Genomic DNA, 24,983 nt, shown 5'->3' with positions numbered 1-24,983 from the left:
AATGATCTCACATTCAGGGCATAATTTATATCAATGACATTGCCTCATGGTAGCTTCACTCAATCCCTGGATTGGTTCGTGGGCCATAGTAAAACAAATTGGAATGGTGCAGTCTTCTGAGAGAAAAGCAGTTCTTTGAGTTGTGGGGGTTAGACCTGGTTAGGTCCAGAGAGTCAGAAGGAAGCAGTGGTTTCATGATCGTCCCCAGAGCATCAGCACCCAGGGTACTATGGGTATTTAGTATTTCAAATGAATCCTGAAAGAAGCTAGGTTAATAAAATGTTTGCTACTAATATTAGCAATTCATATAAGGATGACATTGGGAAGAGAAGTTCAGATTTGGTCTTAAAGGCACTTCTTATTTTCCTTCTCTTTGGGAAATCAAAGAACAGTTTTTTTTTTCTTTGAAAATGACTACTTCAATCACAGAAGCTCCTTTGTGCATGTTCAAAGTTTGAACCCTGGAACACGAGTGACTGAGAGTTCCAAAGGATTAAGTCAAGGTACATTCTAGATCAAAGTAAAGTTCAAACTAGAAGCTAAGTTAAGTTAGAATTCAAACTAGAATTTATACCACTTTGTATGGTAAATCATCCAAGTTGACACTCACACACACCCATGTACACATAGAGTGATTTTCAGGTCCATCATATAATCCTTTTTGCTCAAGTTAAGCTAGAATTCACACAAAGCTTATTTATTCAGGTTAAGTGAGAATTTATAAGTTCAGGCCTATTTACACAGGTTGTTGAAGCAAAGAACTGATTTAGACAGGATCAGGATGACAGCATGCCTCTCCCTTGCTTTCATAGGATTTAATGTAACAACCTGGCTGCCTATTTTTTATCATTTGTAGTCACCATATGACTAGCCTATCTTTCCTGATTTTATGTTTTCTTATTGAAAAAGCATACATGGGTGCAGCTGGGTAGTTCAGTAGATAGAGAATCAGGCTCAGAGACAGAAGTTCCTGGGGTCAAATCTGGCCTCAGACACTTCCTAGCTGTGTGACTCTGGGCAAGCCACTTAACACCATTTGCATAGCTCTTATTGCTCGTGTGCTTTAGAACCAATCTTAATATCAGTTCTAAGAAGATAAGGGTTAAAAATAAAAAAAAATAACCAACATGAAGTACCTTCTGTGTGCCAAGCACTATGCCAGGAACTAGAGATACAAAATACTAAGGATACTGAAAAAGTAAAATCATCCTTGTTCTCAGGAGTTTACTCTCTAATTGGGGAGACAACAAAAATAGAAGAGTTGAGCTCAAATGGATAAAAAGACTCAAGTCCTAAAATTCCAAAGGCAGACTGGATACAAAGGGCTAGGAGTCCTTAGGATACATTATTAAGTCAGAAGGCATTGTCCAGGAGTCTATAACAAGGTAGATGGTTAAGGCCTGGAGGACAATGATAGGCACAGTTTCAGAAAAGATGGTAAAGCCTTGTAATCTGACATCTCATCAACAATTTTAGTTGGTGACTACCAAATACTACAAATGGTTTGAGAAGTCACGCTCAGTTTCAGACTGGCCAAAATGGATGGTGTTTGGGGGATCCAGGAACAGGGAAAGGGGTAAATGGAAGGAATTCCTCTTATGCAGGTAATCATTGGAAATATGCTACAACTTATATGTTTTCACTGTTTATTGGTATTGTAGGAAATATTAACCTTTTGCTGCAAAGCAGGAGATCCTACAGACCAACATTCTGGAACTCTGAAAAGAGTTTTCTTCTCTGGAGGAGAGTGGCAGTTGGTTGAGTTGATCTTTGGAGACTGAGATCTTTCTTCAATCAAGTCATCTTAAGGAAGTGGTAGAGACAGTGGCTAACATTACACCAGTGGATGGTGCATGTGTTAAACCATCACACCCCTTCTGATCCTGGGTGGTCCTGTCTGTTGCTGATATCCACTGGGACTTCTGACAGATCCAAGAGGGTATCAGTTGTGAGACTTCTTTGGCCTTGTTCCTGGTCATACAAGCCCTTCCCTAATCTTAAGTAGTAATTAAGGAATTAATTAGAATAGTATAGAAAGTTGTTAGTGGGTTTAATACACTGACTTTGGGGTTTAAGATTGGCTCTTCCAATTCCCTTCCTTTCCTTCCCTTAGTTTAAATAAACAGTTCGTTTGATATAATTACTTGTTCTTCCTAGTATTTTAAGATAGTTATTTCACCAGGACCTTTGGGTCAACCTGTAAGTTTGACTCTTGGAAGACTGCACTGTTCTTTTTTGTTTGTTTGCTTGTATTTATCTTGTTTTTCCAGATTCCACATTAGTACAATTTTTCAATAATTTTCCAACATTTTTGATCCATATTCTCTCCTTCCCTCTCACTCCTTCCTCTTCCCCAAGACAGCAGGTAATATAAGTTGTACATGTGTTTTTTTTTTCCAGTTGATATTTCCATGTTCATCATGTTGTGAATGATGGCACATATCACTTACATTAGAGAAAAATTCATGGAGGAAATAAAGTGAAGAATGGCATGCTTCAGTCTGTATTTAGACTTCATCAGTTCCTTTTATAACAATGGATGGTCTTTTTCTCCATGAGTCCTTGAAGTTGTTCTGGATCCTTGCGTTGCTGATAATAGTTAAATCAATCACAATTGATCATTTCTATTTTATTGCTATTACCATGTACAGCATTCTCCAAGATTGCATTAGTATAAGATTTTTGACCATATAACGTCACTGGAAGAACATTTGTTTAAAAAAGATTGTGGAGGGTCTTTATGGGTGAGAGAGAGACAGACAGACAGCAGAGAGGCAGAGAGACAAATAGAGAGAAAACCACAATGTTTAAAGCACTGAAAATATTCACCAATACAGCCCTACCATCCTTTTCCTAATTAATTTTGGTTCAATTCTTGTTCATCTGCTATATCAGTCTCAGATATGTATGTGTATTCTTAATGGCCCACATAGCAATAGAAATTATACTTATGCCCCTGGCGCCTTCTGAATCTCTCTCCTGAACAGAACTCTGATTGGGAGATTAAACCTAACCTGCTCTGATTAATGTCTTAACAATTTCCAAAAATGACAATGAGAATTTATGGGACATGCTTTAAAATTTTTCAGCATGATTATTTGATCCAAGGAATATGATCTTCATCAGAAAGGAAAAGCTCTGAGATAAGTTTAATATTTTATTGTAAAGTAAACCTTTGATAAATTATATTCCTAGATATTTTGTAATATGAAATGTTAACAAAAACTTAAAAAAACCTTCTTTTGAGATTTCCATTTAAAATAATTAGTGATGAAGGAAGGAAACAAATATTGATTAAGTTCCTATTGTGTACCAGATTCTCTGCTAAGTGCTTTTATAAGTATTGTCTCATTTGATCCTGACAAGTTTGCAAGAAAAGTGTTGTTATTCCCATTTATAGTGGAGGATATCGAGGCAGATCAAAGTTCAGTGACTTGCCCTGAGTCACATAGCCAGTAAATTTCTAAGGATGGATTTCAATTCAAGTCTTCCTAACTCTAGACCCAGGGTTATATCCATTGAGTCACCTTCCCTGCCTTTAAAAACCAGTGATATCATGGTGGCATGAGAAGAGGATCCAGTTGATGCTAAGGAGACCTATGTGCTAGTCCTAGCTCTGTTACATAAGGACATGGGTGACCTTGGGGAAGTCATTTAGCCTTATTATAATATATAACATATATAAAATATAATTAAAAATTAAGGGGTTGGTAGTATGTCTGACAGGAGCTTTAGTCAGAATTAATGATGGAAGTAGAGTTGGATCCTTCCTATGGTCCAGTCACAGGTAAGAATATAGCAATGTTGAGTGCCTTCAACTTTGACTGGGGCAAGTGTGGAATTCTCTTAACTTTATGGGAATTAGGAAATAGGTACAGGAATCCCCATTGTCAAGGAGAGAAGTGGGGCAAAGTGGAGTAGCAGGAGTCTGTGCTTTTTTGTTCCTCTAGCAACATACAGCTTTAATCAGGCTTAAGGAAAAAGGAGCACAGGACTAAGTCAGAGACTTCCATAGCAGCTCTAGCTCACATGATGGCTTTCTTTGCTAGAGCTGCGCCATCTTTAAGTCTCATGAAAAGTGGGTTGTAACTTTTAAAAATGGGAACAGACTAGACTATGTAGTAAAATCCATTAAATTGTGAGCTTCTCTAGTGCAAGGGCTATCTTTTATGTCATTTTTTTGTCCTTATCACTTAATAGTGCTTGAGACATAGTAAACATTTTATAAATATTTATTAATTGATTAAAATATTTGAGATAAAATTCTTTCAACAAGTCAACAAACAATTGATTTCTTATAACTATATAACAATTGTATAATCTATATAATAATTTATATAATTATATAATAATAATTATTTATAATTATTCATTACTTTCTATGCATCAGGCATTATACTAAGTACTGGGGAGAAAAAGGAGAGCAAAGAAAAAAATTCCCTGCCTTTTTAGGAGATCACTGCTAATAGGGAAGACAATATGCAAACAATTATGTACAAACACGGTAGATTTGGGATAAATTGGGGAAAATTTCATATGTCAAGCACTAGTATTAAGGAACATTATAAAGGGCTTCTTATGGAAGGTAGGATTTGAGTTGAGACTTGAAGGAAATCAAGAGGAAGAGATGAGGGAGGAATGTACCCAGGGATCCTGTACATATGTGTGAGTGGGGAGGTGAATTGTCCTTTATAAGGAACAGCAAAGAGCCTGGTATTCCTGGATAATAGTATGTGGAGGTGAGTAAAATGTCAGAAGATTGGAAAGGTAGGAAAGATCCAGACTGTGAAGGGCTTTGAAAGTTAAACAATATTTTATGTTTCAACTTGGAGGCAATAGGAAGCTGCTGGAATTTATTAATACGGTTTAATTTGTGCTTTGTGGGAAGATCATTTTGGCAGTGGAATGGAAGGCAAGTTAGAGATGGGAGAGACTTGAGATAAAGAGGCAAACCATAAAGATATTGCAGTAGTGCAGGTATGATGTGATGACGTTCAAACTGAGGAATCAGTGAATAGGAAGAAAGAACTATCAAAAGATGAATTGAATGTATGATAACTATATACAAAGCATTAAAGGAATGCTTCAATTCAGAAACATACATACAAAATACACACACACAAAGGAAGAGATGAAGAAACAGTAGATAAATTGAAAAATGACATCCAAGATGTGAAATAATGATTGGAAGTTTACACATGAAAGAATAAATAAAGCAGTACAAAGATCAAATAGATGATAATTAAAGAAAAAACCAAGATATAAAATTTGAAAACAAAAATCAGTTAATGTCTATTTAGGTTTAGGAATAGAATTAGTGAATAAGGCAAGAAAAACAAATATTAGGTTAATTAGGATCCCAGAAGATATTTAAAAGTTAAACAATGCTATCAGGGGTCTAATTAGAGAACTATATTCAGTGTGGCCAACATTAGGCAATATATTGTAAGAATAGAAAATAAACAGGACCTTAGTAGGCAGAAATCCCTTCTTTGATTTACCAGGGCATATAATTACAGATTAGCAGCAAAAGTACAAAGTATTGGGAAGAAATAAAATAAAATGCATTAAAATCTAATTAGAGAAACACTAAATTTTTGAAAACAAAGGAAATAATTCAGAGCTGAACAAAATATCTTTAAAAGTAGGATTAAACAGCCATATGCATATCCTGTAAACATGATTACATTTTTTAAAAAATTAAAGAACTTAAAATACAATTAAGAGTTGAAAGATTTTATCAGTACAAATATGCAAGTAGTCAGGCAAGGAGTAGGGGCTGGAAGAAGAAATCAAAATACACTGAATGATAGCAAAATTTGAATGTTTCAAATGTGTTACTATCTTTATGAATACACAAACACTACTATACAAACACATTTATATCTAAGAATAAGATATATAATATTTTCCAAAAATAACAGAAAAAGTCTGTGTTCAAAATGTATATTATAATTAAGGTAAAAAGTAAAGAAAACATAAACATCTACTTTAAAAAAATTTTTAAGAAGCATTTAAAACAGTTGAGAAAGTTATAACAAAATGATGAGGATGCATCAATGCAGTGAGCAATTCTAAAGACAAAATTTCAATTTCTAATAAGAAGTTAAACTTCAGACAAGTATATGAATTAATATAATATTATATTATAATACAATATATATAATAATAAAATAAATAATAATAATAAAAAAATATAAAACATTTTATGTAATTAGCTGTTTTTATTAGAGATATAAGTTATATCTTGTTCCTGCCAGGCTAAATAAATATAAATAAAATATTAGAAAACAAATCAAAATAGTTACAACAAAAATATAAATTCTCTGATTTCACCAATTAAAAGAGCAAAATATAAAAATGAATCAAACTCCAAAGCCCATTAACATGCCTCTTAAATATATTAAATGCAAAAAAGACAAATATATATTTCATGTACAAAGGAGGCCTAAAATATATTATAGTTGTGCATTTGATGACTGATAAAAGTGAAATTCAAATTAGAAATCATTGAAAGAGACAAATGTGAATATTCATTCCATAATGGGAAAAGGAAAAATGAAGAATAAATATACAATTCTCAACTTCCTTGTACTTTACAATTTCATGGTGAAATTAAAAAGAGAAAATAGACACAAAAAAAGAAAAAAAAGGTGATGCAATATTATATTCTCAGAATAAGACCAGTTGAATATTTCTTTATAAAATTAAAAATTATTGCTATATTTTATTGCACCTTAAGGTTTTTTAAAGGCTTAAAATGTTATAACTATGAAATAATTACTGTAGATATTGCAATACTCTATTGATGAGAAACAGTATAGCAATTAAAATTTTAGTTTCTCTGATAGAAGTATTATATTTTATGAGGTTTATTAAAGATTAAGAATTAAAGAAAATACAAGTAAGAAAGCACGTGCCTAGGAGAGTCGAAAGGCCCATTCAATTTCACTTACATCATGAGAGACTTGTCTGCTTGGAAGCAGAAGTAGAAAGAGTTCAGTAGGCTTTTACAGCCAGTTAAATAGAAATTTTGATCTCCCCCAGGTGGAAATCTCAGTGAGATTAGAGGGCATCTCTGGAACTAGAGCAAGGACTTCTGGGGATTGAAGTTTGGGGTTCAAATCTCCATTTTTACAACAGCCTTGTAAGAGTTAAGTGATTTGCTTGCTTAAGGTTCTAAAGCAAGAAATCATTTAAAGTGAGATTTAGATTCAGTTCTCAACAACTCTAAAATCCACTGCTAATCTTAACTGTTTACTTAATAAATTGGATTTTACTTGATGAGACATGTGACAAGAACCAAAGAGGAGATACTCAGGATATACATTCTTTTCAAGGCCAAATGGAAAGTTCATAAAAGTTTATCAGATTTTAGCTAATGGAAAAACTATAAATAAGCCCCCAAATTTCATTATTTTCATTTTCTAGTACAGTAATATCAGAGTAAAATGTCAATAATTAACAAAAGTTATAAAACTATGGAAACTAAAAAACAAGAAACCTAATCTATTAAACAGTGACAGAGAATGAAAAGGATGGTGACTCTTAGGACCTGGAAGAGTGGGTTTAATATTTGTCTCTTAAGAACTTATTGAGTGTGTGACCACTGGTGAGTCACTCTAATTCTGGCTCTAGGCAACTCTCCAAGATTTTAAGTTTTACAGAAAGCATGACCTGAATTGGTAGGAATTTTCTCATTTAGGGGCTCTCTGTCCCAATGGTGTCATAGGTCTTTTTCCAAACCTTAGCCTAAAACAATGTGCTAATGGAAGGAATAGGAAAATGGCTAAAAGAATATTTTTGAAAAGACAAACATAATCTATAGGATGCAGTCAAAGTGATTCTTTGAGCTCAGTTTCTTTTATTGAAGCCTACATTAATAGGAGAAAGGAAGAAGGAAGGGATAAAGGAAAAAAAAGCACTGATTCGATAACACACAAAAAATGCTTAAAAATTTTGGGCTAGGAGGGACATTATTTTGAAGTTCACAAAGCCAATAAGGACTTTGTTCAGAGGGAATGAAGTCAGACTGCCTTGGGCATCTTCCGAAAAAGGAAGGCTACAGGAAGAACTCACAGTTGGGAGAAAGAGATGTCTTCTAGAGGGATGTTCCAGAAACAGGTTGCATGACTGGTAGGAAGTTCAGGATAAGAAGGCCCCATGCATGGAGAGAAGTTCCAGGAGAAGACAGCAGTAGAAACATGATTTTGAAGTTTTGAGGTTCAAGAACAGGCCTGGAAGGGAGAAAAGGAAATTTTGGTGCCAGTTGTTTCAGCTGAGTGATGAAGTTTCAAAAGAAACAAACAAACAAAAAAAAGGTTTAATAGGAGCATCACTGATATAAGATGGAACCAGTAGGGGTGATTGAAAGGGTCATCTGCTGGAGAAGATGGGAGAGGCAGATCACAGATCCTGGTAGAGGGGTTGGCCTTGGTGAGAATGGTCAGAGACAGAAATAAAGGAGAGAACGAGGAATGATATCAAGGGAAACAAAAAAAGAGGAGGAAAGGGTGCTTATAACAAATGGTCTCTATTTTTTTTTTCAGTAAACTCTAAGATATTTCAGCTGTGAGGATAGTATAGGAGGCTTAAAGAGAGAAAAAGAGGTTTGGATTAGGAGAGTGGGATAAAGAATCAGTTGAAGTCCCAGTTGAGATAGAATAACATAAATTTGTATTTTAATCATACAAACACAAAATAAATCAAACACATTATTAGGGAGTGTGACTGTAAAGAGTCTATTCTAACACATTATAGAATTTAAATGAGATGAAGATTATCTAAAATATGTAAATTACTCAAATTGGCACAACAGGAAATCAATCTTTTCAACAGACCAATCTTGGTGAAAGAAATCAGGCAAATTATCAAAGAATTATCTTACAAAAAATCCACATAGATCATACTAATGATAGGTCATTTTCTCCCAAATATTATAAGAAAAAAATAATTCCTATGTTACATGGATTGGCAGTAAATATAGGGAAAGATAGATCAACATCCAATACCAATTTGAAGTTGATTTTATAATCTGGTATTTATAATTTAAAAAATTTCTTTGGCCTGGGCTATTGCAATAAATTCCCAATTGAACTCCCTGTCTCTATTTTCCTCCCTTTTCCAAGACATCTTCCAAGTTGTCATTCCTAAAATACAAATCTGACCATGATACTCCTCTGTTCAAGCTCTGATTACTTCTTCTTGGCAAATACTTTTGATCTGGCTTTGGTCTATCTTTACAAGTTTACTGCACATTACTTTCTTGCACTCTACATTTTAATTAACTTGGCCTACTTACTATAACCTGAAACTGTAGTGTGCTACAGCCAGCTCAAATCAGCTGCAGAAAGCTGATTGTTAAAATTTCAGTGCTTTCATTAATACCTTGGAAATCAGCAAACACTGCCAATCAGGGATTGAATGATTGTTTTGTTTAGTTTATTGTCTAGACTTAAAAAAGGTGATGAGAAAATGCCAGTAATGTAGATTAAACTTAAAAGTGTAGTGTCCACTTTCTCGAGTTCAAATTATTTTTAATTTTTAAAATTAAAATGAATTTATTTGTTTATAACATTAAAATACCTGGTTAAATCCTTCCCTCTCTTTCTATGCATTAGAGAAGGCATCATTTCATACACACACACACACACACACACACAAATGTATATATATGTATGTATATATTATATATAACTGTGCCATTTCTATTTGTCAGTTCTTCCTCTCATATACAATTCATTCTTTCAACAATATTTCTGTTGTTGTATATAATGTTCTCTTGGGTCTGCTTGTTTCATTTTTCATAATTTCATGGAGGTTTTTCCCAAAATAAGCCTGTTTTTGTCATTTCTTATCGTGGAGTAATATTCCATTACAATCATATGCCATAGCTTGTTTAGTCAGTCCCCAGTTGATGGGCATCTTTTCAATTTCCATTTCCTTGGCTCCACAAAGAGCTGCTATAAATATTTTAGAACATAGAAGTTCTTTTCCTTTTCTCCTGATCATCTCAGGAAATAAACCTAATAGTGGTATTGAACCAGTTGTAAACATTTCCCAGCACACCCCTGCCTACCAACAAAATTCTGTTTTCCATTTTCATGCCTTTGTGCACACTATCCTCCAAGTCTAGATCAAATTTGTTCCTTAACTTTACCTTAGAGAATTCTTAGCTTCCTTCAAGTCTCAAATCAATTGCCACTCCTTAATGAGACCTAAATGGATTCCCCCACTTGACACTGCTGTACTCTATAAAATTACTTTGTAAATATTTTGTGTAGTTAGGAATTAACCTAACTAGAAATACAGATGATTTTTATATAGGCAACTATAAAACTATAATGGCAACTATAAAACTATAGGGAGAGACATAAATAATTAGAAGGCTAGCCAATGTTCCTATATAGCTCATATTAGTACAGTAAAATGACAACACGCCCAAAATTAATTTACATATTTAATGTAATACCAACCAACAGACTGAGAGATTTCTTCATAGAATTAGATAAAATCATAATTGAATTTATATGAAAAAAACAGGTTAAGAATATCAACAGACATGCTAAAATAAATGACAGATGAAAGTGGCTATGAATTTCCAGATTTTAAAACATTACAGAATGGTGGACATAATTTCAAATAATGATACTGGACACAAAAGTGAGATAACCAGATTAAAAAAAGGAATAGAGATTCTAGTTTGCCAAATAAATAGGTATCAAGAGAAATGATTGATAATTTTAGCTAGTCACATGCATATTCATTTAGAAAGGAAGAGTTAAACCCAGATTAAATTGCTTACTATCTCCAGGAAGGGGGATGGAAAGGAGGGAGGGAGACAATTTGGAATATATAACTTCAGTAAACTTATTTGAAAAAGTGTTATTACATATAATTGGTAAAATGGAATATCTTTTCAAAATAAGATAAAACAAAGCATATGCTTTAAAAAAGGGGGGAAATAGAAAGGAAGGTTTGTAATCAGGGAAGAGGAAAGCAATGACCTTGACTTCTAGGCTTATTTTTGTTTCAGTGCCTTTTTCCCTTCTATTCATTTGCCTGGGAGAATAAAGGAGTTTTGGAATTGAGAGAATCTGGCTCTAGAATGTGGAGAGCCCTAGGCAGTTTGTTGGAAAGGGATATGTTAAACAAAACACTGAAAAGTTGAACATCTTTGAAAGCCTTAGAAACTCTAATCAGCACAAAGGAACCAATCACAGTTCTAGGGGATTTAGGTTGAAACCTGCTATACTTTTAGATTCAGAGGTGATGGATTCAGAGAAATGAGGCACATTTTTGTTTTGGACATGGCTAATGGGGGAATATATTTTTCTTGAATATACATATTTATAATGGATTTTGTTTTTCTTGCTTTCTCAACGGAAGGGGGAAAAGAAAATGAGAGGGAAAGAATTCAGAGCTGAAAATAAAATAAAATTGAATACAAAAAAATCAATGAATGTCAACTGAGATCAGTTTAATAATTAGCAAATAGGAAGTCACAGTGAATTTCTTATTCTAAGTTAGAGGATGTCCTCTAATAGAGTATAGCTCTCAATGACCAATAAACCCAGTTAAAAAAAATATTTAAACTTGTGCTATCCAGTCATGTCCCACTCTTTGTGATCCTAGCTGTGGTTTTCTTGGCAATGATATTGGAGTGGTTTACAATTTATTTCTCCAGATCATTTTATAGATGGGAAACTAGAGCAACAGTGGTAAGTGATTTGTCAAGAGTTACACACCTAGTAAGTGTCTGAGGCTGGATTTGAACTCAGGAATAAGAGACATCCTGATTCCAAGCTCTATTTATTTTGTCATCCGGCTACCCACATAAACTTGTAGACATTCGCTAACTGGAATGGCTCTTGCTTTGTGTTCCAAAGAACTTTTCTTGGGGTTAGGGGTTTCTTTCTAGAGAAGACATACACATTCCAGTATGGCTAGAGAAACAGACTCATTTTGGAAGGTATTTCTGAACATAATTCTTTTCTAAGAGACATGTAGGAAAAAAAAATTACTGGAAGTGCCAGAGTCTACTCTACTTCCTTTGAAGAAGAGGTAGCATCTTAACTAAGGACTCTAACTTAAGTTAGAATCTGGAAGTAAAGAAGCACTCTGTTGTGGCCAGAGTAAATATGTTTGCCAGTGACTGTGGGATCAGCAAAGCAATGATCAAGAGCAGCCACTTGGACCCAGTGGGAAACAATGCCTGGAAGAGATTATATACAATACTCACATATTTGGTAGAAAGAATACTCTCCCTTGAGATTGGATGCCCAATAGCACATGCCATGTGGGACCAATGAGAAACAGAAGACACAAGAAGGGAAGGTATCAACAAACCTGAATGGACAGAGTCACGAACTGACTATAAGTGTGTCCTGGCTAGAGGTTACCTATGTATGTGTCTCTTCAAGTGCATGAATTGGGCATGTTTGTTATTCAGTTATTTTTCAGTCACATCTGACTCTGTGACCATACTTGGAGTTTCCTTGGCAAGGATACTGGAGTGGTCTGCCATTTTCTTCTCCAGCTAATTTTGCAGATGAGGAAACTGAGGGCATATACTCCTTAAATGTGATCCTACCATTGATGGTGAGTATAACCCAGATTTATAGAAAAAATGTCTTCATGCTACTTTTCCTGCTATTCTCAGGGGACAGAAACTGCCTTATTTTTTTCTTTGTATCTCTAAAATCTATTATAATGCTAGGCACATTGTTTTTACTTAATTAATGCTTGTTGATTAATTGATTTGCCTTTGATTTGAATGAACTGTGATCCTTTGGCTCACTAGCAAACAATGAAGAGAACTCATGAACTATGGTTTTGAAAGAAGGAAATGTGTTATATGGAGAAATTACATATAGAAACTGGAGAAATGATTAATTATTTTTAAATGTCCTGGAAAAAATAGTTAGCATTTTACTGGGAAATAGATGTATACCATTTCACATCATGTGAATGAATCCTATGAATCCTAGCTATTTGATAGACACACTATATTGAAAGTAGAAGAAAACAGAATAAAGCATTTACATCAATTATAGAAGGGAGGATGATTTTTTCCATGAAAAGGAAAGAGTTTGAAGGCAATATATATTATGCATATGATTACTTTAAAATTCTATGAATAAAATAATGAATAAAAATAAAATAAAATAAAATAATAGAATCAAAAGAAAAAGAAATTGGGAAATATTTATGTTAAAGATGACAGATAAAAATATCAGTACTATATAAAGAATTATTATACATTTTCAAAGGTCTATTTAAAAGGTTCATGATTTCCAATTTAAAGACTTCTGGAAGGGGAAAAGGGCCACAGGGCAAAAAGGGAAGTGAAATCAAGTCAAGAAAAAAAAATTTTTTTGATTGAGAAGACCTGAGTATATCTGTAACAGAATTGAACACTCAAGAGACTGAAGATGAATGAGAGGGGTTGAATGCAGGGGCAAAATCCAGTAGGAGAAAAGAGGGCATAGGATCTAGTCTACCAGTAAATGTATTGGAGTAGAGAATGAGAGAACTAGTGGTAACATTGAGAAAGTTTCAGAAACGAAGGATCCAAAGAGAAAAAATTATATTATGTCCTCTCATTCTCATCATAGAGAAGCAGGAGGTTCCATCATCCTATATGTTGGAAATGGGGATGTATTTGATATAAAAACATGCAAAAATTTGAAAACTTCTAATATCCAGTTAATTATCAAACCTGTCAATTTCTTGCCTATAAAGGTTTAGAAAGAAATTTAAGAATTGAATAGGGACTTTCTTAATTTATTTAGAGGTAAAAATCTAGGTTTTATTATGCTCAAGCATAGATTTGGGATTCATAAAAATAATCTTGAACTCCCAACTGGGGTTTGGACTAAGTTACTTATGGGGGGGGGAATTATGTCAGAGAAACAGGGAAATAATATTTTAACACATCACCTTCTTTATAACCTAAGCCATAAAGGCCAAATAGGCCTAGTCAAACATTATTTCATGCTTAAATTAAGGCTGAACAAACTATATTAGGACAACTTAGATTAAGTTGTAGATTTAAATCCTGAGTTTGCAAAATCTTATAATTATAAAACTACAAAGGAAACATTTAAAAAAAGTAATAATGGCCTAATTTCAAGGAAGGGAATTACATGTCTCTAAGATAACCAAAGATTCAGAAACAGAGGGATCCTTCTACAAATAGAATTAGTGAAATTACTGTGGGAAGGTTTTAAAGAATATATAAATTCTATATTCCTTCTTCCTCTTCTCTTGGCTTCTTATTTCAGGGATATAATATTCTTCTCTTAATACTATCATTCTGTGACTTTCTGTTCCTTTTGTGGCTGTGGATATTCCTTTTTTTTTTGTCTTAAGTCTTTTGGAGTTGTCCTGAATGTCTTGTTGATAATCGTTAAGTCATCCCAAGTTGATCATCACACATTATTGATGTCACAGTGTATAGTCTTTGCCTTTTGGACTTGGTTCTAAATTGCTCTCCAGAATGCTTGTATCAGTTCACAACCCCATCAGCATTGTATTTAATATACCATTTTTTCCATGTCCTCTCCAAAATTTGTCATTTTCATTTTTGGTGTGAGATGGTACCCCAGAGTTTTTTTTTAATTCACATATCTCTAATCAATAGTGACTTGAAGCATTTTTTCATAAGACTAAAGCTAGTTTTTTTTTTAAGTGTCTTGTCCAGGATCACATAACTAGGAAGTGTCTGAATTCAGATTTGATACACCTAAACTACCTTCCTTCATATTTTTTTTCATTAATTCTCTTGATGTTTTGGGTCTTTTGTTCTTCAAAATGAATTTAGTTATTATTTTTTTCTAGCTTTATGAGATAATTTTTGGGTAGTTTGTTTGGAATGGCATTGAATAAGTACATTTATTTAGGAATAATTGTCATTTGTGTTATATTGGCTCAGCCTACCCAGGAGTAATTAATATTTTTCCAAATGTTCAGATCTAACATCTAACTTTATTTGTGTGAAAAATGTTTTGTAGTTGTAAATAGATAATTTATTTAAAGGAGGAATTGTTGAGTAGCAATAAGGGCCCATCATAGATTATATACCAGAAATTTGAATCAGTGAATTCATCTTTCCTTTGCAACTTTCTACAAATAACACTCAATAGTTCTATCGCAGAATGAAGATGTTCATTAGTGGGTTTGACTAGAAATGAGGTTTCCCTGATGAGACATGGAATCAGATCAGGGTGCAGAGAGAGCAGAGATTCTTCATTTTTTCTGATGTAGACCTCTGTGACAGTCTGCTAAGAACTATGAACCCTATCTCTGAATGTCTTCAAATGTATAAAACAAAATACAAAGGATTACAAAAAAACAAAGTATATGGAAATAGTTATAAAAAATTAAAAAGCAAGTTCATGTTTGGGAATTCCTGGGTCTTAACTAGTGAAAAATGAAAGAATCAACCTATGAATTGTTGAGAAACTAACACCCATACCTTGACTTCTTTTCCAGAAGGTGCTTGCTATAGAGCAGTAAGACTAACCAGAGGTTCTCCCAAGCATGTGGACTCTTCAACTTCTACTTTAGAATTTGTTTGCGAGCTAAAAAGTCTCAAAGAATTTGCATCAAGCCTGCTTATTTTTGTCACTTTTGAGATGAACAAGCAGGGTTTAAATCGTGCTGGGCTAGTGCCTTCTTCTTTTGGCTGGCAATCACTGAAGACTCTCATTGCTTTCATGCATAAACATTTCATTTTTACTGTAACATGCATTGATTCATGCAAGCATAAAGTCCTCAGGCAACATTCCCAAGATCAAATTGTGATTAACTTTGATTTTTGTTAAGATTGATAAATGGCATCAGTGTTGTGCTTGTTGTGTTTGATTTATGCATTTTCAAGTATTGTCCTGCTCATCAAAGATGGATTACTAGCAGTTTAACATGGGTAGGTCAAGAAGCATTTTTGCTCCAAAAGATACAGTTAGAACACTCTAAATTAAAACACAGATAGGTGAAAACCCAGGCTAATAAATTCAAGAAAATATATAGGAAATTGTCCATAACAATCTCCAAAAGAGATTAGTACTTTATTTATATGTATAGATATATAAAATCTCATCCTTTAGAAATGCGAGAGCAAAAAAAGCGTAATGAGCATTTCACCATTATATCTTTCCCCCACAATCTAGCGGTTAGCAGTTGATTAAAAGGACAATGGTGGACTGAAGCTAAGTCACTAAGTCATGGATGCTCCAATTTCAGGGTTTAAGGAGTTTCTGAATAAAAGATTACTCACCAAATAGCTGGGAGAAAAATTAGAAAGTTTCCTAAACCCAACTCAGTACTTTTCCAAGAGGCTAAAAGAATACTACTTCAACAGAAGGTAAGGTACCTTTGGACAAGAATTGTTAAGATTTTTGTCTTCTTATCCCCAGTGTATAGTACTGTGCCTGGCACTACTTACTAAATACTTGTTGATGGATTGATTTAGTCAGGAATCATAATGGTGGACTCAAAAGAATATTGGAAGATCCAAGTTCCATATTATACTGTTTAATGATCTTGAGGCCCTAATTAGTGTCTTCTAGCTACGGTGATCAGTTTCAAAAAAAAAGGACAATCAAATTGGAAACTTAGGACACGATTATAAACCCCAAATAACCATTGAAAGAAGTGAGCTAACAATTTAAAAAGAAAGTTCATACATAAAAAATAATTTCAAAATGTAGAATGATAAAATAATGACAACAATCATTATCATATATATAGTATGTAAGCATATTCAAAATGTCAGGTGGATAGGAGACAGGAGGAAGACAAATCTGTTGCTAACCATCTGATTTAAAGAATTAACCCTCAAAACTTTCACTGAGGTTAAGCTTGGGATTGAACACAATTATCAGTTTAAAGGAAAGGAAGTATACCCCATTTTCTCCTATGTTGAGAATATAAATGCCAGGGGAAAGGGAAAAAGTAGTTTACTGGTATAAAAATAAAAGGACTAGAGAAGGAAAGGTACCACAAAATCAGTAGTAGTAGTAGTAGTACTCATACCAGAGTCATAGAGTAGGCAAAGGAAGAAGTTGCTGAAAAAAAGCTAGTCCTCTTTAAGTTTTTCTGCTTGGGACAAAGTTGAGGAATCCCCATCCTTGTCATAGCTCTGATTTGGTTACTCCATCTATATTATTTTTATAGCTTAATAAATGCTAATATTAAATAACAATAACAGATGATGATAACAACAATTATATTGGCTTGATCCATTACTTAACCTCATTACTATAGGTAGAAACCTAAATATTGGTAGCATGTTGAATCAAGAGGTAAGTCACAGAAGTTAAGGCATTGGTTAGTGGCTCTGTTCAAGACAAAAGGATTAGGAGGAACTCCCAAAATTTATTTATATATTTATATCCATAAATATGTATCTGAGAACCACTGGGATGTCATATTAAAATTGAGTCAACTTAAATTGGAGTGAGGAACTGAAGAAAGGAACTGGATTTATGCCATATTCTGAAATTGAAGTCATTCTGTTTTTGTGACCTTCAGCACAGCAGTTCACCTTTTTATTTTTAATCTTTCTTTATTCATTATCCATATCATATCCAGATAAGAACTTTTGTTTTGTGGAGTAACATATTTGACCTTGAATTTTGCTATATTTATGCATATGTACATAGTTGTACATATAATATCTATGTATATATCTATATGCATGTACATATACATAAAAATACACAATACATATATGTATGCCTATACCTACTGTTCTTTATTGGCGGGTTTTCACTATATTGGGGATTTCGCAGGTGAATACTGTATTTATTATCCTTGTTTGGGGCTGATAAATACAAGCAAATACTTTCCAAGCATAATTACATATGCATATAGGTAAATACATATTTTTATGCATTAGGGGTGACATTTCCCCTTCTGTTTCTGACATAAAAAATGGAGTGCACTTGGAAAAAAAAGACATGGATTTCATATTTTTTTTCCTTATCTCTCTCATTTTGTGCTTTCTGAAACATCTCTGAATTTAGACTAATTCTATATAAATGTGTATATACAGAGAGGCAGACAGACATGTGTGTGTGAGAGAGAGAGGGAGACAGAGACAGATAGAGATAGAGACAGAGAGAGATTCAACTAATGTCTCTCAGAGAAGTTCATCAGGTATAGACAGCTCTTTTCTCTCCATAACCACCCCCACTCCCCTGCAACTTAGCAGTAAAAGAGGTATATTGACAAGTATATGAAAAGAACCTAGAAGCAAGAGAGATAGTTTGTTGTAGAGGATACATAGTCTGAGGCAAAAAGGATTACAATAAACCATTTGTTATTATTTTTCAGTTGGATCTAAGTCTTCATAATCCCATTTGGGGTTTTCTTGTCAAAGATACAGTGGTTCACTTATTGGGGCTTCACTGTATTGTGAGGTTTTAAAAAAATCTAATTCTTTATTGGCGGGTTTTCACTATATTGGGGATTTTGCGGGTGAATACTGTATTGTACACAATGGAAATGTGGTACACCTCTACTGCTTGCACGAGTTTGCCAAGGTGAGATTGTACGTGACACACTATTGGTTGATGGAATGAAAGGTGACCAACCACAGCACTGTCTTCTGTATCCTGGGCTCTGATTGGCTCAGTGACTGTAGCATTGGTTTGCTTACTCTCCCACACTGTGCCCATACATTCAGCATCTCTTCTTGTTCACTTCAGAGCAAGTTCTGATCACTGTGCATAGTGTTGCTCTGAGGTGCTGTGTTTTTGTGAAGTTTTTGTAAAAAGTTTGAATTTATTTCAAGTCCTATGCCACCCAAACATCCTGCTCCTTCTAAGGGTTTATAGGAGAGTGGGAAGGATTTATAAAGCCTTTATATATATATATAGGTAGGAACTTAAATATCAGTAGCATATTGAATCATGGAGGTCATGGAAGTTAAATAAAGCATTGGCTGATGGAAATACACCACCAAGGACAGCATCCATAGGAAATATAACACCACATGAACCACTAAAATTTTCGTTTTTCTCCTTGTGAAGTCTTTCAAATCAACTCTCCATTTCCTCATCTCTGCAGCCCAGCCTTCTACCTAGATTGTTTTTTTTTCAAGGACATATATTAATTTTTACCCTGTAGGAAAACAGAACAGAATCTTTTGTTTAATAATCCCTGCTCACTCCCGGTTGTATTTGAATCCATGGCAGATGATAATAATAAAGAAATGATGCTTGGCACTTTTCATCTCTCTTCAATACTAGAGAAGGTAAATGCTGTAATCATTTTTTTTTTTGCATGACAACTTAAAGAGGCTAGTATTTGCTGCTGATGGACAGCTTTCTGCAGAATATAATGCGATTGCCGAAATGCTGTTTGTCTTCATGTCTTTTCATTACTATCATTTTCAGTTCAATTCCACTGCTTTTTACTAGCTTTCATTTTATTTCTCCATCCATAGAGGGGCTCAGGTATATGAGCTTTCTACTAAGATCCATTTGGTGGTGAGAGGTATACATCCACAGTAATGACACTAAGGGAACCACAGAATTGCAAGACATATCCCTCTTTATATTAAAATCTAAAAGTAGGATAATGTGATCCACTAATTTTGGTTGTATGATTTGGGAGATAGATTATAAAGTGAAGTGATTAGTAACTGAAATAGGAGAATTGTTTTTGGCAGAATTATTTCAAAACAACAATAAAGGCATTTTTTGAATAAATATCTTCCAGAGGGTTTATTTTCCTTTAATTTTAAGGTTTTATTGATGTATTTTGTTTTTTACATGACATTTCCAGATTGCCCTTACAATGCAAAAGCTCTCTTGTAACAAGAACAAAAAAATCCTCTGATTTTTCTCTTCTGCTTTTCCTGATGTCTTTAATTTTGTTCAATTTTAGAATCTTTACCCTTCCTGATAACCAGCAAGAGGGGAATGTCAGAGTTGCAAATTTTGGGAAGGGGGAAGGTTTGATGAGAGATTAAATTTCTTTTTGACTTATATGCAAGCATGCCCTTTTGTGATATGACTGAATTTTCAGATTCACAGTGATGCTGGTCAAGAAATCTCTCTCTTAACCTTTCCAACCTTATGTAACATTAAAACATATAGTAACTGCTTAATATACACTTGTTGATTGATTGAATGATACAATATTCATTTAATGCACATTGAAAAATTAGGGGCTCCCTGTCCTTGGCCTGATCTTTCCCACCCCTTAAGGGATACCATTCTTAGGACATATCTCCTCCTCATCTTTCTTTTTGGAATCCTTCTCTCTCTTCATTGCCCAGATTATATATAATACCCTCCATGAAGCCTACCTCCTTTGATTCTCCTAATGGAACTATATTTTCCTCTTCCAATTATCTTGCCTGTATCTGCCTTTTGCCCCCTCATATTTTTTAGCATATTTATCTGTGGGTATATTATATTCCTCCTGTGTAGAGATGAGTTTGAAGCCTGAAAGACCAAGAATATAGGTAGTTAGGAGACACAATAGCCTTGCCTCTGGAATTCCCTTGTTGTTGTTGTTGTTCTTGATGAAAGCTTGGGCTAATTTGTGGAGATGTTGCAAAGCAATGCTCAGTTCCCAAAGGTGTGCAGGGGATGAGACCTACATATCTTTGTGGGGTTTCTATATCAAAGTGTTCTTCAAATGAGTCTGAGGACATAAGATCCTCTACAGGTAGTTAAATTAGGTTCCAGAAGAAACTGTTAACTCTTTAACAGGGAGGAGTATTGGATGGAAAATTAAACCCCAGAAATGATGATTCAAAGAATAAAATTTAGCCTTTTAAGCTGGATAAGCTCCCTATATTGTCTTCTAAAGACCTTGCAGCCTTGAGAAAAAGTTCTCCTTCTGGGAGATGGAAGGTTCTTCTAGTCAAGTTTATGAAAGAAAAAGACAGAATGCTAAGAAGATTTTCCCTGGGGTGATGACTGCATATATTGGAGTTTTCTGTCTTTTTCTCCAAACAGTGCAGGGGGAGAATGCTACTAAGCTTTAAATGGAAAAAGACCAGTCTTCCTATAGAGACAGCATTCAGCTAGTTATTCCAAGTCAGTGACTGGAAGCACAGAAAAGCTACATCCTTTGCCCAGTGGAGCCACACTTGGCAAGGGCCAGCAGTAACCACAAGACTAGTGAAGCGGGGCAGAGCAGCAGCCAAGAGAGATCAGTAAGGAACAATGCTCAGAGGAGATTATAAACTTAGTGAGAAACATGCGTCCAGAGGGAGAAAACATGTCTAGTAAGGCTTCCTTCATCTTGTAGAAGGCCAGAAAAGAACAAAAGGCATCATCAGAAGATGTAGGCAGCTTTAGGGTACTGCATAGGAGTTGCCCTTGTACACACGGCTCTCATTTTCTCTACATGTACATTTTCATGAGTGTTCCTTATATGTGCCCATTCTTTCCACTGATGATGCATGTTTTTGTGAGTGTGCCTCAATATTTATGGGGGAAATATTTTATTGCTACTCTTATCACTATGCTATTTCATTTAATATTTTTTTTAAATTGTGTCCTTTGGTAGACTAGTAAAGATGAAAACATCCATGGGAGTTTGTGAACTGTAGTTTTTTATGGACCCTGGTGGAGCCTTATGAGTTAAAGGGATGTCCTCAGCTATTCCTTTGTCATTCCTGGATACTTGAGGGTGGAGACTGTGTTGTTCATCTCTGTACCAGAAGTATTTGGAATGGTGTCTGGCACATATTTAACAAGTGTTTGTTGAAATGAATCAAAGGACACAATTCCAAAAGGATTGAGAAATGGATGAGAAGAGTGGCTCTTCTGTCTAATTCTAAAGAGCAAGGAACTGATTGTTGAAGTAGAAATGATGAGACCTTAATGTAGGAGGTGAAGTGACCACTCTCTTATTTATTATCCTTAGCGAGTAAAGAAAAGAAAATAGTGTATGGTGTGACTCACCAAAGGTTTGGGAGAACCGATTTCAAAGCATTCAGAGAAAGTAATATGGACAAACAGAAAGGCTAAAATTCTATAGGTAAAGTCAGCCCAGAAAAGATTCCTTAAATTCCTTAAAATGAAATACTAAAGATGCAAAAAGATGCAGTGCCATTTAGCAGGAAATGAAGGAGTGATTGGAAAGGAACAATAAGAATTCACAAGATATTCATCCATCAATTTAGGAATTTTAGAAAGAGTATGTGAGAGATAAAAGGTGGGGAGAGGAGACTGAATACTCAAAACTCCTCAAACCTTCCCCCACCCAAAAACTCCAAATCACACCCAGCAATCTGGCATGTTCCTACTAGAATTGTGTCAGGAATTATAAAAAGAATGAGCTGAGATAGGTGAGGAATTCCAAGAATGACAAAAGGACATTTTGTAGGCTTTTTGAGGGAATGAGGAAGATCAAAGAAGGGATAAGGTTACTGTTTGGCTACTTCAGACTATCAGAATAGACAGCAGAGAGAAGACAGAACTATTCATGTCTTATGTTACTTCACTTTGCTTTGCCAAAGGGAATGATCTTTGAACTTAAAGAGACTGACTAAAAGTGACTAATAGGGAGCTGAAACCCAAGACAAATAAGCTGATAGTGAGATCACTTAGTTACTTTCAATGAGTTCAGTTCATTAGGTGCAAGTAAACTAAATACCTAGTGGATGTGATTGATAACATCACCATCTCTGAAATACTATGGAACCTGGAGGGGTGCTGCAGGACTAGAGAAGGGCAAAAAGTGTCCTTTTAGGTAAAACTCTTTCTTGTACTTTAAAAGTCAGTGCCTTTGTAGGATCCATATTCCATTTTTCTCTATCAATAGATGTGATGATTTCCGAAGCTGTCACTATTCTCAGCTAAGTGTCTTTCTAGATCCATCTGTAAGAGCTTCCTCTGTTTTTGACCACTACCATTCCAGCAGTGACTGTTACTGGCTTCAGTGGATTCTACTACCAGTTCTTCCACCTGGAAACTGGGCCAGGAGCTTAATTTTTCTCTACCCTTCTTATCCTATGAAATTGGTGGTATTAAAGGTTCTAATTATCTTCATGGTGCTCTCTTTGTTTCGGTTCATTGTGACCTTATTGTTGTCATTTTTAGTCACATTTAACTCATCATGATCCCATTTTGGATTTTATTGGCAAAGATACTAGAATGTTTCACTATTTTCTTTTCTAACTTTTTTTACAGATGAGGAAACTGAGGCAAACAGCATTAAATGGCTCTCCCTGGGTCCCATAGCTAGTATCTAAGGCCAAACTTGATCTAAGGAAGATAAATCTTGCAGACTTCTGGCTAAGCACTCTATCTACTGTGCCACTTTGTTGCATCATAAAACAAAATATCTAATTATTTTATGAAGTGGTTTCCTTGTTATCATTCAATATATGATGAAGACAAATGCCATCTTCTTTATTCACCTCTTTGTTGAAATGTACTATAAGAATGGTACAAGCAAAATGCTCTAGGTACACAGAAGAAAATAACTTCTATCTGAAGGTATCTGAAAAAGGATTATAAAGGAAGTCTCAGTTAAGTTAGGCCATGGAGGAGAGTTAGAACCTTATTGGTGGAGATGAGCATAGAGTTTGAGAGAAACTAGGCAGAGAAGCTAGCATGAGCAACAGTGCAGTCAGTAAAGAGAAAGCTGAATTTATGGAATGGCAAATAGTTCCTTTGGGTTCAAATTTTGGTCTAATTAATTGGGAAAGAAAAGAAAAACTTCATACAAAAGAGGTCTATGGAATATTTAAATTCCATTCTCTCTATTTTCACTGTCTTCTGTTAAAATATGCTTCTGTCATGCTCTGAGATCAATTTACCTATTCAAGTCATTGAGTCATTTCAGCTCAGTTCAATTCCTTTCAATAATGTTTAGGAAGAGTTAAGAAGAACTACATGAATTGCTTATTAAGATACAAAGATCAGGGTGATCAATTCTTTTCCTCATGAGCTTTATAATTTACTAGGGAATATGCTACATCTATACAAATAACTATGAAAAAGGAAATAAAGTCCAAGGAAGGACGGATCATTTTTATCTTTGGAAATCAGGCAAGTACTTATGGAAGAGAAGATGTTTAGCTGGGTCTTGAAGACTTAAGACATTCAACAGATGGTCATGAGTTACAGAATTTTATGTGTAAGGTACAGCGTTAACAAAGGAATGGAGATAAGGCAGTATAAGCCCTATCTAGAGGACTGCAATTAGACTAATTTTCCTGCAGCATAAAACGTAAAGTTAGGAGTAATCTAAGACAATATTGTGAAGCTAGGTTGTTTCCTAATTGTGAATGCCCTTAAAAACCAAGCCAAAGACTTTATACTTTAGCTAGTCCACAATTGAGAACTGCTAAATGGTTTTCTTTTGAGGATCAATGCAGGGGAAAAATTAATCTGGTATACAAGTGTTTAAATAAAAAAATTAAAATAAATTTTAATTGATATATTGATTTCATAGTGTTTAATTTCTCCTTTGTATTCCTCTTTTCCCTTCTCCTTGAAATCCATCCCATATAATATTGAAGGACTTTATTATGAAAAAAAGCAAAGGAAAAACAAGGAAAAAGTAAGAAAAACTTATAAATAAATTGAAAAAGTCTGACATTATAGATAATATTCTTTAAACCTTGGTCACCTTTAAAAAGCAGTAGGCAGAACTTTCTTCTCATATTTTTTCTCAGGAGATTAGGAATCTGTAATTTTATGATAATGATTTTGATTATTTTATGATTTTTTTCTGTTTACATTATATATATATATATAGGCAAACATCTATGGGTAATGTAAAACACACAACAGCAATAATGTATATAAATATATATATATATATATATACACACACACACACATATATATGTACGCACACACACACTTTGACTCCTTTACTTTCCATCACCTTATGTAAGTCCACATTTTTCTATAGTCATCATTTCTTATAATAATGTTCTATTATTTATGTACCACAATTTGTTTAACAATTCCCTAATTGATGGACAATTACTTTGCTTT

The 24,983-nt window shown here is 34.3% G+C and overlaps 1 long non-coding RNA gene across 1 annotated transcript in view; it reads left to right on the top strand.

The window, feature by feature from the left end:
• Positions 1 to 1,550: 1,550 nt before the first annotated feature.
• LOC130457423 (uncharacterized) overlaps positions 1,551 to 24,983 on the top strand; it is a 40,369-nt gene continuing 16,936 nt past the window's right edge. Inside the window, exons 1-2 of the long non-coding RNA XR_008916631.1 lie at positions 1,551 to 1,939; positions 12,452 to 12,600. This is a non-coding gene — a long non-coding RNA (uncharacterized LOC130457423). The remainder of the gene's footprint in view (positions 1,940 to 12,451; positions 12,601 to 24,983) is intronic.

This window comes from Monodelphis domestica, chromosome 2 (assembly GCF_027887165.1).
Source record: "Monodelphis domestica isolate mMonDom1 chromosome 2, mMonDom1.pri, whole genome shotgun sequence".
Classification (NCBI taxonomy): domain Eukaryota; kingdom Metazoa; phylum Chordata; class Mammalia; order Didelphimorphia; family Didelphidae; genus Monodelphis; species Monodelphis domestica.
This window is presented reverse-complemented; position numbering and strand designations above follow the sequence as displayed.